The sequence below is a fragment of the Lactuca sativa genome, chromosome 8 (assembly GCF_002870075.4).
Source record: "Lactuca sativa cultivar Salinas chromosome 8, Lsat_Salinas_v11, whole genome shotgun sequence".
Classification (NCBI taxonomy): Eukaryota; Viridiplantae; Streptophyta; class Magnoliopsida; order Asterales; family Asteraceae; genus Lactuca; species Lactuca sativa.
The window spans coordinates 73750296-73766574 of NC_056630.2; the positions used below are offsets into that span (position 1 = coordinate 73750296).

The 16279-nt window shown below is 40.1% G+C and overlaps 1 non-coding gene across 1 annotated transcript; it reads left to right on the plus strand.

Annotated features, from left to right (window-relative positions):
• The first annotated feature begins 273 nt into the window (after positions 1 to 273).
• On the plus strand, positions 274 to 380 carry LOC111900610 (small nucleolar RNA R71). The gene has a single exon (XR_002853253.1). It is a non-coding gene; the product is annotated as a small nucleolar RNA R71 (small nucleolar RNA).
• Positions 381 to 16279: the final 15899 nt, after the last annotated feature.

Consider the following 16279-nt stretch of genomic DNA (forward strand, 5'->3'; position numbering starts at 1 on the left):
AGCATGGATTGTTTGGTCCATTTTTGTCATTCTTCTATCAAGACTATCAAGCTTAGCTATCACCGCCGCCATGCTATCATTTGCCGAGTTCACTACCCCCGACTTACTTCATTTCTTGGATTGTGGTATTCTCTAGAGTGCTTAGAGAATTCTTCAATTAACTCCTTGATTACCAGGGGCGCCTTCTTTGTGAGCGGGCCTTGAGAATCGAGCAATTGCCTTGTGGTGACATTGACTCCATCATAGAAAATGGAGACCTCTTGTTGGCTATTAAGGTCATGGTGTGGGCAATTTCTAAGCAAGCTCTTGTACCTTTCCTAAGCTTCATAAAGAGATTCTCCAGGTTGTTGCTCGAAGTTGGCAATGGCTTTCTTTAGCTTGGCTATTTTGGAGGGCGGGAAAAAGTGGTCTATGAACTCTTCTTTCATCTTGGCCCATGTGGTGATCGATCCAGGAGGATGTGACTTTAGCCAATCCTTTGCAGCTCCTTTGAACGTGACTGGAAGCATGCGAAGAAGCTGGGTCTCGCAAGGAACATTCGGTACATTGAAGTAGTCAGCCACATCATTCACTTCGTCCAAGTGCTTATAGGTGTCCTCGTGATCCTTTCCATAAAAAGGAATCTCCTTGAGTTGAGCGAGAATATGGCCTTTTAGTTCGAAAGTAGCGGTCGCGGGAATTGCAGGCTGCACAAGTCCCGGGCCGGTGTCATCGCGCATCCTCTTCTTCCATTCCCCCATGGGGACTTCATCGATATTAGCCATAGTATAGCTAAATCGTCTTCAAACTCGGAGTCGTGCTCGTATGTGGGCTCTTCTTCTTCCTTGGCCTCGTACTCAATATCTTCTTGAATTGGGTCGCCGATTGTCAAAGAGGCACTGGATGCTCCTGATTTGCTGCTCCTCTTCTTGCTGAAAACGGACTTTAGGTTTTTGAGTGGTGAGTTCTTTGAAGAAGCGGATTCTCCAACGGTTTTGCCTTTGCTCCTTCTTAGTGCGGATTCCGGGTCTTCAAGAGGAGGGACCAGAGGTGTATCAGATCCTCGAGTCATGAAACAACTTTTAACAAAACAAAAAACGCGTAAAAAGAACAAAAATAAAATAAAAAATTAAAACTGTAACAACGATGTACTCGCCGAGTTGGCACGAGTGCACTCGGCGAGTTCAAGGCAAAAACAGAAAAAAAAAAATTTCTAGTTACTCTAAAAACGGAATTTTATTAAAACTAATTCTACTTACTGGATTACCTTTTTATAAATCCAACACAAAGGATCGATTAAATTAGAATTTAATGTTAATTTTTAGAACCGTTCCCCGACAACGGCGCCAAAAACTTGATGTGTGCAAACTCACTTAGTTTTAAACCTACTTTTAATTATAAAATAACACACAAAGGCAGTGAACCTATCAATTGTGGTATAGTTGAATAAGTAGGGTATTGAACACAGGGAACAGCAAATTAAAACTAAAAGCTAATTCTATCTAAATTAATTAATAAATAGGGGTTTTCTCTAGTTTTACAAGACTAGAAACTTGCTAACTATTACTAATTTAAAAACTAGAAAACTAAGAACTAACTAGATTCAATAATTGGGAAGGAACTTCTGTTTAGTTCAACTCAATTGATCCTATGGTTGATTATAAGGTAATGGTGCAATGGATTAATTCTTTTGTCGGTTACCGATTCAAGTGATTAGATTCGCATTCACTACACTAATCCTTAGCAAATAAACTAACTTAAACAGTGGCCAGTTGTCTAATTTAATTAGATTTACTAGATTAATTATTCGGGTTAATTTAGACTTGCAATAGTTAACTAATTTAATCTTTTAATTAACTTCTTGTTGATGGTCATCACACAAGCTTGCACATGAATTTACTCAATTTTTCTTATTAACTCTATTTTCATGTTCATTAATCCTAGACATATGGCAAAGAGATCACATAGCATATGAGATTGATAATCAATAGATGTTCATGCTAATCAATTATCTTCCTATTAACAGAAAATTAATTATTATTCACACACAAGGTTCTTTAGCAAGCTAAAATAACAAAAATCACCAACTTAGAATTAATCCTACCAATCAATCAAACCATAGTATCAATTTTGTATCCCCAAACAGAAGTCTAAAGGTTTTAGCTCATAATTGAAGTAAATAACAGCAAACAAACATAGTCTAATTGTTTAACCATGATGTCAAAACAAAAGATTAAGTGGGATGATGAAATTTTGCCTCAATTCTCCTTCGGGATTGAATTCTAGCTTCTCTCGTCGTCTTCTAGGGTTTTTCTGACTTCTTTATTGCAGCTAAACTCTTCTGAATCGTTCCAGAATTCCCCTCCATCGTTCTGTGGAATTATCCTTATATATACGAATCGACTCGTCGAGTCAGGTGACGACTCGTCGAGTCCATCTCTCAGTCCCCGTATTGTGATAAGTCTCTGGGATCCCGAGTCTTTATCTTCTCGAATCTTCGCTTGGACTCGCCGAGTAGTCGACCCTACTCGCCGAGTAGGTGCTATTTTTAGTGTTTTTCTTCTTTGTTCCACTCTCGAATTCTCAACCGCTTCTCCTACTTCCTTCTGCTTCCGAGCTTCATTTTTGGACTGAAAATATAATTCAAACACTTTTTAGTACCTTTTGTCCATAAAATGCAATAATTTAGCTAATAAATGAATAAAAATCTATACTTAATATGAACTAAATATGCACATATCAACCCCCATCACCAACCACCAACCACTACCACCACCACCCACCCCTATCACAACCACCATAACCACCATCTATCACCATTATCCACCATTACCTCCAACCAACCCACCACCACCACCCACCTCCCACTACTTACAACAATCAACACCATGTGTGATTTAATGCATATAATCAACTAAATCAAAATTACGTGTCGAGGCATCCATCTGCTTGAACAAGAAATAGGTTAAACCCAACTACAGATGGGTACCAACGGTTCAATCTCCCAAATCATCTAATGTGTCTAGTATTTCTTCATCTTATGTTTATGATAAACAGGATATGTCATGGGAGAGAGTACCTTGCAAGGATGACAAAGGTCGACCTAGTTTCAAAATGGACTAGGTTCCAATGACCAACTGATCCCTCTCTATGTTGGAGCAGCTGTAGAGGCATATCATCAGAGTTCGGTTTATTGGTAGTGGTTGTTCCAGGAACATGATAGGGGACATCGATCTCTCAACTATATAACACTCTGAACTTTGTTTGAGAGTATGTGTCCTTTGCGGGAAAGGAAGAAAGAAAAGGATCACACATGGGTTTTGTGCTTAACGACGTGAAGAATTTTCAGATCTATTTTGAGATACAAATATGCGTGTTGTTCTCAGACCTTCTAGATGCAAACTCAATCGATGACTTACGGTTTGAGTTTTCTTCTCGATTGTTGACAGAAAAACTTTGAGACACACTTGAAAATTTTTTAGAACATGTATATAGCGGAATAGTTAATCTCGAAGGATCTGTTAGCTCAACAATAATATTAAGAGTTAGGAGTTAATGAGTTAGATGCGGAAAAGTAAAGAAATATAAATGACAACAATTGCTATATCAAGTATACACATAAGCAGATTCATAACAAGGAATGCATTCAAACCAAGTTAGTATATGAGATCTAGCTTAGTGATTAAGTCACAAGTGACTTTCTCCGAAGAGAGACGGTGATTGATTATGAGAGTAAGAAGCTTTGATAAGTAAGATAGAATGAGAACTTGAAGATGTGTATTAGAATTTGATAAGAGATTCACATCGGTACTGATTACATGAGAAATGAACTCTATTTATAGAGACAAATTTACAACTCTAAGAGTAGCCATGCAAGGCATACATGACATTAGAGTGTTTTACAGAAAAGACAAAATAAACTAAGTAAAGATAAACACTGCGGTGTTGAAGACTTTGGATGACTAGATGATGATGAGATTGCTTGACTGCGGTGACTTGTAGGCTGTGGTAGCTGATCTTTAAGAGGGTCACTTTTTTGATTCAACAATTACCCCCTAAGTGACCTCTTTAACTTTGATTAGCTATCAAGTTTAAGGAACTTGATCAAGATCCACCAAAACTTCCTGACGTTCTCTAACCAGTTGATTCTTTTCAGTATCTCAAACTTGACCTCTGCGGTTGTGTGCTTTGATTTTTCAACTGCGTTGCGACAGATCTCAAGTTGTTTTCTGGTGAGACGGTGCATGGCAGTCATAGGAATGAAATATTTGACGTTGTCAGTCTTCCTCTTGAAAATGACTCCCAGCTCAGGATACTTGGTTGCACCTAAGGACCTTTCTTCATAGCCTTTGGTAGGCATGGGTGCGGGGTCAAGTGGTGGCAAGTCAGCAATCTTGGAGATAATAGGATGAATGTCTGCATCTATTTTGGCAAAGTCACAAACTGTTTTCTTAAGAAAGGTATTGGAGCTTTCAAGAGCGATCTTCATCTTTGGATGCTTCTCAGACTTGTGCTGAAAAACCTTGGCGATGAGAAACACTTCTTCAGGGTTCATACACGGAAAATCAGCCTGGTGCGGATGTAGTTGTGCTCCCTCTTGGTCAGGGTGTACTGGATGAACTCAGCCTTCATGAACTTCCAAATCTTGTAATTCTTCACTGCGGATGGTCTATCGTTAGACCATATGTGTTCAACTGGAGAGGCATACTTAGCATAGAATTGACTAAGTCTCTCGAACTCCATAGGAAGTCTTTTGTCGTCAGGAAGGCTGCAGTCGAACTGCTCAAATACAGTGAAGTATCTGGCATTCGGTGAGATTGGGACATCCCAGTAGCCGTCTGAGGGGGGTTCCGCATAGGTGAGATGAGGGACATAGTCATCATCAAGAAGTCTTCTATGTGGATTGATCCAAGAATTTATCAAGGGTTCATCCATAATTGTGTCGAATCCACAGAGTCTCCATACTTCTTCGGCCAGCTTGGCAGCCTTCCAGTCTCTTTTTCTTTAAGCAGTGGCAGGAGAGTCGTTTGAGCTTGAAGACGAAATATACTCCTCCAGATTCTTGAAGTGCGGGGGAGTTTCTAGTTTTTCAGGAGTATTTTCAACATGGAGAGGGGAGTTGTGATGAGATGGTTGCGGTGAGAGTTGTTTTTCATGTTGCGGTGATGGTTGCGGTGTGGGAATTTTTTCAGTAGAGACTGGGGGAGTTTGATGATGTGAAAGGGATTGGTCGGAGTGATGGAATTCTTCACTTCCCCCTCTTGAGAAGTTCAGACCCGGAGCCTCTTCAAGCCATTGACGAAGGCCATCAACCTTGTCAAATACGGTTTGAAATTGAGCTTTGAGCACTTCTACCAACTGTTGGTTATTGGGAATGGAGGGATTGAAGAGTAGGTTATGAATCTCCTTGGTGAGATAAAGAATTTGTGGACCATAGAAGTTGGTCAATAGAGATCGTTGCATTCTGTTGATAGTAGTTTGGAGAACGGAGATTGCAGACTCATAAGCAGTATGAGTTTCAGCAATCAACTTCTCAGAATGTGAGGCATGATCCGCAATTGCTGCTTGAAGGTCAGTTTTGATTGCGGTAACCTCAGAGATGAGGCGTTCCGCATCCGCCATAAACTCCTTATGATTAGCTTGACGATTGTTGTCAAGTGATCTGATTCCCATTTCAACCTTTAGAGAGATACGCTCCGCATCCATTCTCTCTCTTGTTTCCAATCATTATATTCGTTCCATCAGGGACTGCGGTCCTGGGCTGTCTTCTGGTTGCGGTTGATTTGGCTTAACCGCAGCTAAGATTTGATCAACCTTAGCCTGAAGACTTAGAAATTCTTTTCTTGTGACTGCGTGCTTCTTCTTCTTCTTCTTATTTTCCTTAGGCTTAGTAGTGGAGTAATGAGAACCACTTGATTCTTCATCTTCATCAAACATCATTAAGTCGTCATCTGAAGGAGAGGGTTTGTTTACCTCTTGTGGTTTATCATCATCGAAGCCAAAAATAGGAGCAGAGCTCACTTCGATTTCAGGTTCTTCATCTTGTGAACCTGCAGCAGTGGGAGAGGGGGGAGCTTGATGGACATGTTGATCAATAGCGGTTTGCTGAGCTTGTTGAACTTGGTCTGCCATTGCGGACATCCATTCTTGAACCTTCAGGATAGTGGCTATGGTATTGGCATTGTTGATGGCATCTGCCCAATACTTTGCCACGGCTTGAATCTCTTGTTCCTTAAGCTGTTGTTGCTTGATTTGCTGATCCTTGCGAGCTTGAAACGCCCTATGAAAAGCGGCATATTTCTTGGCTTCAGTCTCGTTAGAGGGTTGATATCTGCTCCAAGAATCATTAGAGTGTTCTCCGTCAATTCCTATAAATCGCACCAAGGTGTCCCTTGGGTTCACGGATCCTTGCACATTTGTGCTCACCGTGCCTAAACCACCTGATTGTAATGTAAGCAGAGTAGGATTTCCTAAGCTTCCTTGGTCTCCTTGACCCGGTGTCAAGTTTGGCCTAGGCTCAGTTCTGGAAAAGGCGGAAGAAGTGCCTTGCGGATGGGACTGTGTTTGAAGTGTATGGGTGACATTCAACAGGATGGAGTTCAACTCCTTGGATGAAAAACTAAGCAGTCGGGAAGCCCTGGAGACTTTAGGGCGAGAACCAGTATTATCCCTTTCGGAATGTACTAGTGGGGAGTGTCCTCTCTATTGTGATTCAGACTCACTTTCTGAGTCTGAAAGGAAAAGGATGGTGTTGTCAATTGGATGTGCAGGCATCCCAAGGACTACTGGAGCCTGTTGAGAGGCTGAGGTATCGGTCCGATCATGCATTTGGCTAGTGGGATCAGCTTTTCGTTTCTTTAGGATAGAGATGGTGTAACCTCCGGATTCCCAGGTATCTTATTTTAAGTATTTTATATTGAATCTTAGAGAAGGACTCGGCGAGTAGGTGTCCAGACTTGCCGAGTAGGATCGCGATGTTCTGGCCTGATTTATTGGAGGACTCGGCGAGTCCATATGTGGACTCGGCGAGTCCACGCTGTTTAATGAAACCCTAATTTCTCGGGTTTGGGACCTATTTAAGGACCCTTATAGCCACCATTTGCGGCTACCAGTCCCTTGAGAGAAACCCTAAGAGTGTTTGAGTGTTTGTGAGAAGGAAGAAGCGATTTTTGATCTTTGTGGGTTGATTTTGCAAGAAAGAAGGAAGGAGGACAAACAAGGAAGGTTGAGGAGCTCAAATCTATCACCCTTTTCATCAGAGGAGGCTACTTGAGGTACTAATCTGTGCTCAATCTCGTGTTCTTGGCGTTCTAGTTGAATCTAGGGTTTTCTTATGCCTTCTTGGGATTTGATTTGAAGTTTGCGAGGTCCCAAGCTGGAGTCCTTTTTAGATCTGGACCTTAAGAGGTCCAGAGAGTCCTATGCATCTTGCTTTTTGCTATTCCTTTAGAGTTATGGCCCTAGGTTGCCATTTTAGTGGTTATTTCACCCAAAGAAGCTTTATGGCCATTGCATGAGTGTAAAGGTCGTACCTTTACGGGATTATAGTGGTTGGGAAGGCCAGATCTATGGATTAGAGGAACGGATCTGACCTCAGAAGGTCACTTGAGTCTGATCATGGCGGAAACTCACCAAGTCCATATGTGGACTCGACGAGTTGAGTCGGGTTGCCCCGCGACTCGCGATCTGTGACGACCCATGGAGTTTAGGGTTGACTCAACGAGTCAAGAGAGGACCAGGCGCGAAAGAGGGCAAGCATGTACTCGCCGAGTCACTCTAGTGCACTCGGTGAGTCGGGTCAAAGTGTGACCGTTGACTTTTGTTGACTTTTAGGGTTTCGGTCAACAGTCGGACTTTTGAGTCAAGGGGGGGGGGGGGGGTAAAATGGTCTTTTACCCTTCTGAGGGATCGTAGAAGGGGATTTAATCTAGCCTTTGAGAGCCATTATTTATTTGAGGATATTGTGTATGTGATTAGGCGGAGGCTAGTGTTGGATATAGTGTCTAAGTCCATAACTATATTTGGTATGTACTTGACCCAACCCGACATGGTCCATTTGGGTTGCACTTCACCCGAAGAATTTATGGATAATCTTTTGAGAATAGTACAAATTATTATTTATTAATATATTATAAGTTCTAATATATTAATATAAGATCATATTATTTAATTAGTATTGATCTATAATTAATCTAGGATTAATTTAGAGATCAAAAGTATTACTAATTAAATATGGGCTTCTATATTTATATAGTGTGGGCTAATGCTTATTTGGAATGGGCTAGGCTTGCATGGAAAGTCCATGGATACTCCATGGAGCTTTAACCCATGGATCTCATGGAAATGAAGAGACATGGGTATTAGGGTTTACATGGATGTAACCCTAATCCACCACACTATATAAAGGAGGCTTTGTTCTTGCAATCATACTAGTTGAGGTGAGTAAAGTAAGAGGGCCGATTTCAAGATAGTAGTGACTATTCACTCAAAGTTCCAAGTTTGTGGTGATTTGTGATTTCCATTTGAGGCATCCACACTATTGGTGCTAGGCTCTAAAACTCCAAGCAATGAACTACAAATACAAGGTAAGTATTTCTACTAGCTTTATTTGATTCATGTTCCCCATGCCATGCTAGTTAGGATATGAACCTTGGAAAAATAATTATTTTCATGTATCTTAGACAAACATAGATCCAAGGTTTATTAGGGTTGCATGTACACTTAGGAAGTGTTAGAATTCTCAAAACCCATCAGTGGTATCAGAGCCTAGGCTTGTTTGTTTGATACTTGATGCAAAATATTGAAAAAAGTCAAAAAACTTGTTGTCTGCTTGATGAACTCGCCAAGTCCATGGGGGGACTCGCCGAGTTCATGTGTGTCTTCATCGTACTCGGCGAGTAGGTTCGTGCACTCGACGAGTAGGAGCCACAAAATGCAGATTTTCGACTTTTGCTGCTGGAAATGGACTAGAAACATTACCCTAAACTATTTTGGTGTTATATAACTTGTTTTAGATGGTGTAATGTTTGTTCTAATCCATTTACAATGGCTAATATCAATTTTTCATGATTATATGTGTTAATATGGTCTTGAAACTTTGATATGGATATTCATGTTCTTGATCTTATGAATTTAGATGATCATAGGAATTACTTGTAACCTACTTGGTAGTTTAATTCTTGATCATAATGTGTTTTAATGGAGTCCATAACTTGTCCTCAAGTTATGGAAAACCAAGAGTCACACTTGAATTAAAACCATTAAAAGAACACAAGAGTTAGAAAAATGAAGAGTCTTCATTTTTATTACTCTATTTAACTCATAAGTTACAAGAAATGAAAAGTTTTGAAAGTTTACAAAACTTGCCCTCAAGTTTTGGAACAAGTAAAGTCATATTAAAAACTTTAGTTCCAACTCTTAGAATTTTAAAAGTTAAATTTCAACCCTTATACTTATAATATTATAAGTTAATAATAATATATATGTATAAGATCAAAGTCGTCTTACCGCTAGTACGCCTCATTCACGAAGCTAGTCTATAAGGTGGGTATAAGGTTGTTGCCTATTAAATGGCTACTTAATGGGTGTCCACTCTCACCTACCGCTTGCTTGACTAGTGGAGAGTCGTTAGCCGAACGGGTAGGGCAAGGACTTATAAACTCTCATTAAAAGTATAATGATAATACTAAAGTAACTAAACTTTATTGAATTCCCAATCTTAGTTATTTTAGGAAAATGTGAATAAGGTGCTAATCCATGGAATTACACTTTACACTTTGTTTAAGTCATTAGTGGAGCGTGTGTGGTTAACCGGCACACTAACATGAACATAACAAGGTAGGTGAAGGGTGACTTAATGTTTATCATAGTATTGATGGAGCGTGTGTGGTTAACCATCACATCGATTGAGGGGTAGTATATTAAGGGTACCAAGTAATTTGCATGGTTACTTCACACCTTGTTTTGTGATCCTCGGCATCCCAGTGACAAAACCTGAAGGGCACACTCGAGATTGAAACATGCCATTGAAGAAAGTTCAATGAATATCAAAGAATCTAGGAGTTTCTAAACCAATTAAAACCTAATTTAAATTTCGTTTTTCATGGTGGAAATTGGTGAATCGTCATTCACCTACCTTCCAATATCTTATAGCTTAGATTACGGCATCCTTCTTCTAAGTTATAACATATTGTGTTGGGTCCTAGCCTTAATACTACATTTGGGTGTTTTATTAAGGACTATCTCTAAATCTAATCTAATCTATTCCCTCTTCTTCTCAGATGTCTTCCAATAACAATGCTTCTGGCTCTAACCCTATTAGCTCTTTCTCTCTCATGAATCTTTGTGGGAGAGTCATCTTCGGTGGATCCAACTTTACTGATTGGATCAGGAACATCAGGATGGTCACTGGGTATGAGAACAAAGAATATGTTCTCGAGAAGGAGCTAAAGGTACCCGAGCTAATTGCTACTCCTAAAGAGCTTGCTGATTATGAGGTACATGAAAGGGATGCTACAAAAGTAGCATGCATCATGATGGCCACCATGACAGCCAAGCTCCAAAAGTCCTATGAGGAATATTATCCTTTTGAGATGCACTAGGACTTGATGGATCGTTACCATCAGAGTGCTCGTCAAGAGCGATATGAAATAATCTCCTCCATGATAACAACCCGAATGAAGGATGGTGAACCCATCACGGGCCACATGTAGAAAATGTAAAGGTATGTGGACCGTTTACTGAAGCTGAATGTGAACTTCCCTGAGGAGTTAGCAATAGACATCATTTTGCACTCCTTACCATCGTGTTATGATCATTTCCGCATGACATATCACATGAACAAGGAAGAAGTCACCCTCAGTAAACTTTAGGGACTCTTGAAGACCACGGAAAGTGGTCTAAAGGGTAAGTTGGTTGTTACTACTCCTACTCTTACTCCTACTGCGTCCAATGTCTTGGCAATCGGGCATGGCAAAGGGAGGAAGAGAAAGAACCCTTCTGAGGGTACCAAGGGTAAGACCCTTGAAGGCTCCTCTTCAAGAAAAACCAAGAAATGTTTTGTCACTCCTTCTACTAACCCTAATGAGGCTGAATGCTTCTATTGACATGAAAAGTCGCACTGGAAGGGAAACTGCCCAAAATACCAGCAAGATATCAAGGATGGGAAAGTAAAACCCAACCATGCGGATATATACACTATATTGTCTAATAACTCACCTCATTCTAAGTCTTGGGTCCTTGATACCGGTTGTGGTATTCACATATGTTGTGATTTACAGGGACTAAGAAGAAGTGAGAATGTGGAGCAAGGAAAGATAAACTTGATCAAGGGAAACAGGAAAGCTTCACCTGTCACCAAGATAGGAGTTTATTCCTTAGTGCTAAATAGTGGGTTTACATTAGATTTGAATAAGTGTTATTATTTGCCAGAAATGGCAAGAAATGTTATTTCCTTACATGCATTGTATAAACAAGGTTTTACATTTTTTTTTGATAATAATAATGGTAGTATTGATGCTTTCTTTAATAATGTTCATTATTTTAAAGCATTACCTTGTGATGGCGTGTATGAAACTGTATCTGTTGTAGATAATCTAGGAAATAATATATTGTATATTGACTCTTCCACTAGCTTAGATAAAGCATCTTTATGGCATTGTCGTCTTGGATATGTAAGCAAGAAACGCATAGGCCAAGTCCAAAAGGATGGAGTCTTGGAGTCATTTAACCTAAAGTCAGATGATAGTTGTGAATCTTGTTTGCTTGGTAAAATGACAAAGTCACCTTTTACTGGCACTTGAGCTAGGGGTGAAGGTTTGTTGGACCTCATACACACGAATGTAGGTGGACCCTTCAGAACCGCCACAAGAGATGCTAATCGGTTTTATGTGGCTTTCACTGATGATTTTAGTAGATATGGATATGTCTACTTAATTAAGCATAAGTCAGAAACTTTGAGAAATTCAAAGAGTTTAAGCAAGAAGTGGAGAATCAGTTGGGCAGGAACATTAAGATGCTTCGATCCAATCGTGGTGGTGAGTATCTTAGTACTGAGTTCCTTGACTATCTTAAGGAATGTGGGATTATCTCACAATTGACACCTCCTAGGACACCACAGTTGAATGGTGTAGCTGAGAGGCGTAATCGGACCTTGTTGGACATGGTTCGTTCCATGATGAGTCGAGCTTCGCTACCAATCTCATTTTGGGGGTATGCCTTAGAGACTGCCGCCCATATCCTTAATCTAGTCCCTACAAAGAAGGTTGCCAAAACACCTCACGATATGTGGACTGGAAAAGTTCCCAATCTAGACCACATCAAGATTTGGGGTTGTGAGGCTTTCGTGAGACGCGAGACTCACGATAAGCTCGAACCCCGAAGCGAAAGGTTTATTTTCATCGGCTATCCATAGAAATCCTTTGGCTACATCTTCTACAGACCCAGTGACAATGTGGTCTTTGTAGCAAGAAGAGGATTCTTTTGAGAGAGAGAATTCATGAGTCAAGGAGACAGTGGGAGGCAAAGTGACCTTGAAGAACTTCAAGAGACAAGTGATGAAGGAACCTCAAACCCTAGCCCTCAACCTGAGGAGGAAACTCCTGTTGAGCCAACTGAAGAATCTATACCTCTGAGGCGTTCCACAAGAGTTAGGAATGCACCTGAGCATTATTATGGTTTCCATATTACTGCAGAATGTGAGACACTTATCAGTGATAACACACTGGTAAATCTGGATGAGCCTAACAGCTACACGGAAGCCATGGCAGGCCCTGAGGCTGCTAAATGGAAAGAGGCTATGAATAGCGAGATACAGTCCATGTATGACAATCAAGTTTGGAACTTGGTTGACAATGTACCTGATCGTAAGGTAGTTGGGTGCAAATGGATCTTCAAGAAGAAGACCGACATGGATGGTAATGTACACACTTATAAGGCACGACTGGTTGCAAAGGGTTATTCTCAAACTCCGGGAGTTGATTATGATGAGACCTTTTCACCAGTGGCCAAGATTAAGTCTATTAGGGTTCTGTTAGCCATTGCTGCATTTCATGACTATGAAATATGGCAAATGGATGTCAAAACCGCTTTCCTTAATGGAAAGTTGGCTGAAGATGTTTACATGGTTCAGCCAGAGGGTTTTGTCAGTACAGAGTACCCCAATAGAGTGTGTAAACTCGAGAAATCCATATATGGATTGAAACAGGCACCTCACAGATGGAATCTTTGCTTTGATGAGAAAGTCAAGGAATTTGGCTTTTCAAGGAGTGAAGATGAATCTTGTGTCTATATCAAGGCTAGTGGGAGCATAGTCAAATTTTTGGTACTATATGTGGATGACATACTACTCATAGGAAATGATATCCCAACCCTGCAGGAAGTAAAGTCCTGGCTTGGGAAGTGTTTTTCTATGAAGGACCTTGGTGAAGCTGCCTATATCCTAGGGATAAGGATTTTGAGAAACAGGAGTAAAAGACTAATTGGACTTAGTCAAAGCACCTATGTGGACAAAGTGTTGAAAAGATTCAACATGCATAACTCCAAGAAAGGTGAGTTACCCATTCAGAGTAATGCCAGATTCAGTAAGACACAAAGCCCTAGTACAGAGGCTGAGATAGCAGAAATAAGTCGACTACCTTATGCTTTAGCTGTAGGATTGATCATGTATGCTATGGCGTGTACTCGACCTGATGTAGCCTTTTCTTTGAGCATGGTTAGCAGGTATCAGGGGAACCCTGGCAAGGCACACTGGACTGCGGTAAAGAATATCCTCAAGTACCTGCGAAGGACTAAGGATTGGGTCCTTACCCTTGGTGGGAGTGATGACTTGAGAGTTGTAGGGTACAGTGATGCTAGATTTCATACTAACAGGGATAATTTCCGCTCTCAGTCGGGCTGGGTCTTTACCCTAAACGTAGGGGCAATTACTTGGAAAAGTTCCAAGCAGGAGACAGTGGCTGATTCCACTTGTAAATCAGAGTATATAGCAGCAAGCGAGGCTGCAAAGGAGGCTAAATGGCTAAAGAACTTCATCAGAGACCTTGGAGTTGTACCAGCTATAAAGGAGCCAATGGAATTTTCTGTGATAGCAATAGTGTGGTTGCCTTAGCCAAGGAACCAAGAGATCATGGAAGATCTAGACACATTGACAGAAAATATCACTTCATCAGACATCGAATAGAAGAAGGAATCCTCGTGACAAAGTGGGTATCATCGGATGAGAACCCAGCAGATCCCCTCACGAAGGGACTGACTCGGGCTGAGCATCTCCCGCATGCTCGGAGAATAGGGCTGAAGGATGATATTAGTTTTAGTAGTTAGATAATCTCGAAATTTGTAAAGTGTAATTGACATTAGATGATGAATAAAAGGCGTTTTATTTATGAGCAAAGTGTTGCTATCTCTTGTCGATCATTTACTATATTTCTTTTGCATGTTTTGACTTCCAGAATAATTATGTTTGGTATATCATATTATTCAAACCTCCATAGTCGGTCATATGTTGGAAGTAAGTATGAATCAAGACTGTCATGATTGGTTGCAGAGGTCTAAGGTGTTGGACATGGCTACAACAATCATGAGCGCTCATAAGTTCTGAGCAGTGGACTCAACCCACACTCACTGGAATCACTTCATGGAATTTATCTAGAGTGATCGTGAGATGGTAATATCATATAAGTCTTCAAACCTAGAGATATGATTTGTTACTTACGAGTTGGTTATGCATTGATTGTACGAAAATGCATTGGTAACTCGATGTTATAAAGCGTGCCTTTGTGTATAATTCAATGAGTGGTAGAACAAACATATGAGTCGAAGTTTATCTGTTCCTTCTAGGATTAGAAGCGATATCTGCGCCCCTCGATGATTTTGTTTTGAGCTATGTATCGGGCCCGGTTAGAACTAAATTGATGTGTTCAGTTAAGTTCTATGTCAAACAAATCGGAAATCGGGAAACAAATGTTGGATAATAAGTAAGACCATGTTCCATGTATTTGTCCGGCTGATATCTAGAACAGAGGATTATATGATCACTTATCTAAAATGGCGCGTTCTAGTTCAACAGAGTTTAAAGAGCTACGATTGCAGATCGGTTCCTGAAGTCATACTTGCAACTATAGTTATTAGACTTATCCAAGTGGGAGACTGTTGGATATAGTGTCTAAGTCCATAACTATATTTGGTATGTACTTGACCCGACCCGACATGGTGCATTTGGGTTGCACTTCACCTGAACAATTTATGGATAATCTTTTGAGAATAGTAAAAGTTATGATGTATTAATATATTATAAGTTCTAATATATTAATATAAGATCATATTATTTATTTAGTATTGATCTATAATTAATCTAGGATTAATTTAGAGATCAAAAGTATTACTAATTAAATATGGGCTTCTATATTTTTATAGTGTGGGCTAATGCTTATTTGGAATGGGCTAGGCTTGCATGGAAAGTCCATGGATACTCCATGGAGCTTTAACCCATGGATCTCATGGAAATGAAGAGACATGGGTATTAGGGTTTACATGGATGTAACCCTAATCCACCACACTATATAAAGGAGGCTTTAGTTCTTGAAATCATACTAGTTGAGGTGAGTAAGGTAAGAGGGCCGATTTCAAGATAGTAGTGACTATTCTCTCAAAGTTCCAAGTTTGTGGTGATTTGTGATTTCCATTTGAGGCATCCACACTATTGGTGCTAGGCTCTAAAACTCCAAGCAATCAACTACAACTACAAGGTAAGTATTTATACTAGCTTTATTTGATTCATGTTCCCCATGCCATGCTAGTTAGGATATGAACCTTGGAAAAATAATTATTTGCATGTATCTTAGACAAACATAGATCCAAGGTTTATTAGGGTTGCATATACACTTAGGAAGTGTTAGAATGCTCAAAACCCATCAGCTAGATCAGTAGATTCGTGTGCGAGATCATCCGAGATACCTGATATGGGCATATTTAGTTATAAAATTCATGCATTATCTTAATACTTTATGTTGTTTTTGTCTCATTTAATGAACAAAAAGTGCTTAATTAGTTTATAATTTCATTTTTCAGCAACAATGACATGCTCGGATGGAAAAGGAAGCGGAACTAGCGATTGGAAGCTTGGATCTTGGATTTTGAAGAAAGAAGGATGTTGCTGGACAGCTTGACCCGTCGTCATTGTTTTGGCCATATCTCATGAACTGTAACTCTGATTAAGGAGATTGAAAATGTTCTGAAAATTAGACACAATTTCGGACGACTTTCATGTTTTGAGAAAATGCTGATTCCAAACGGACTCGATGAG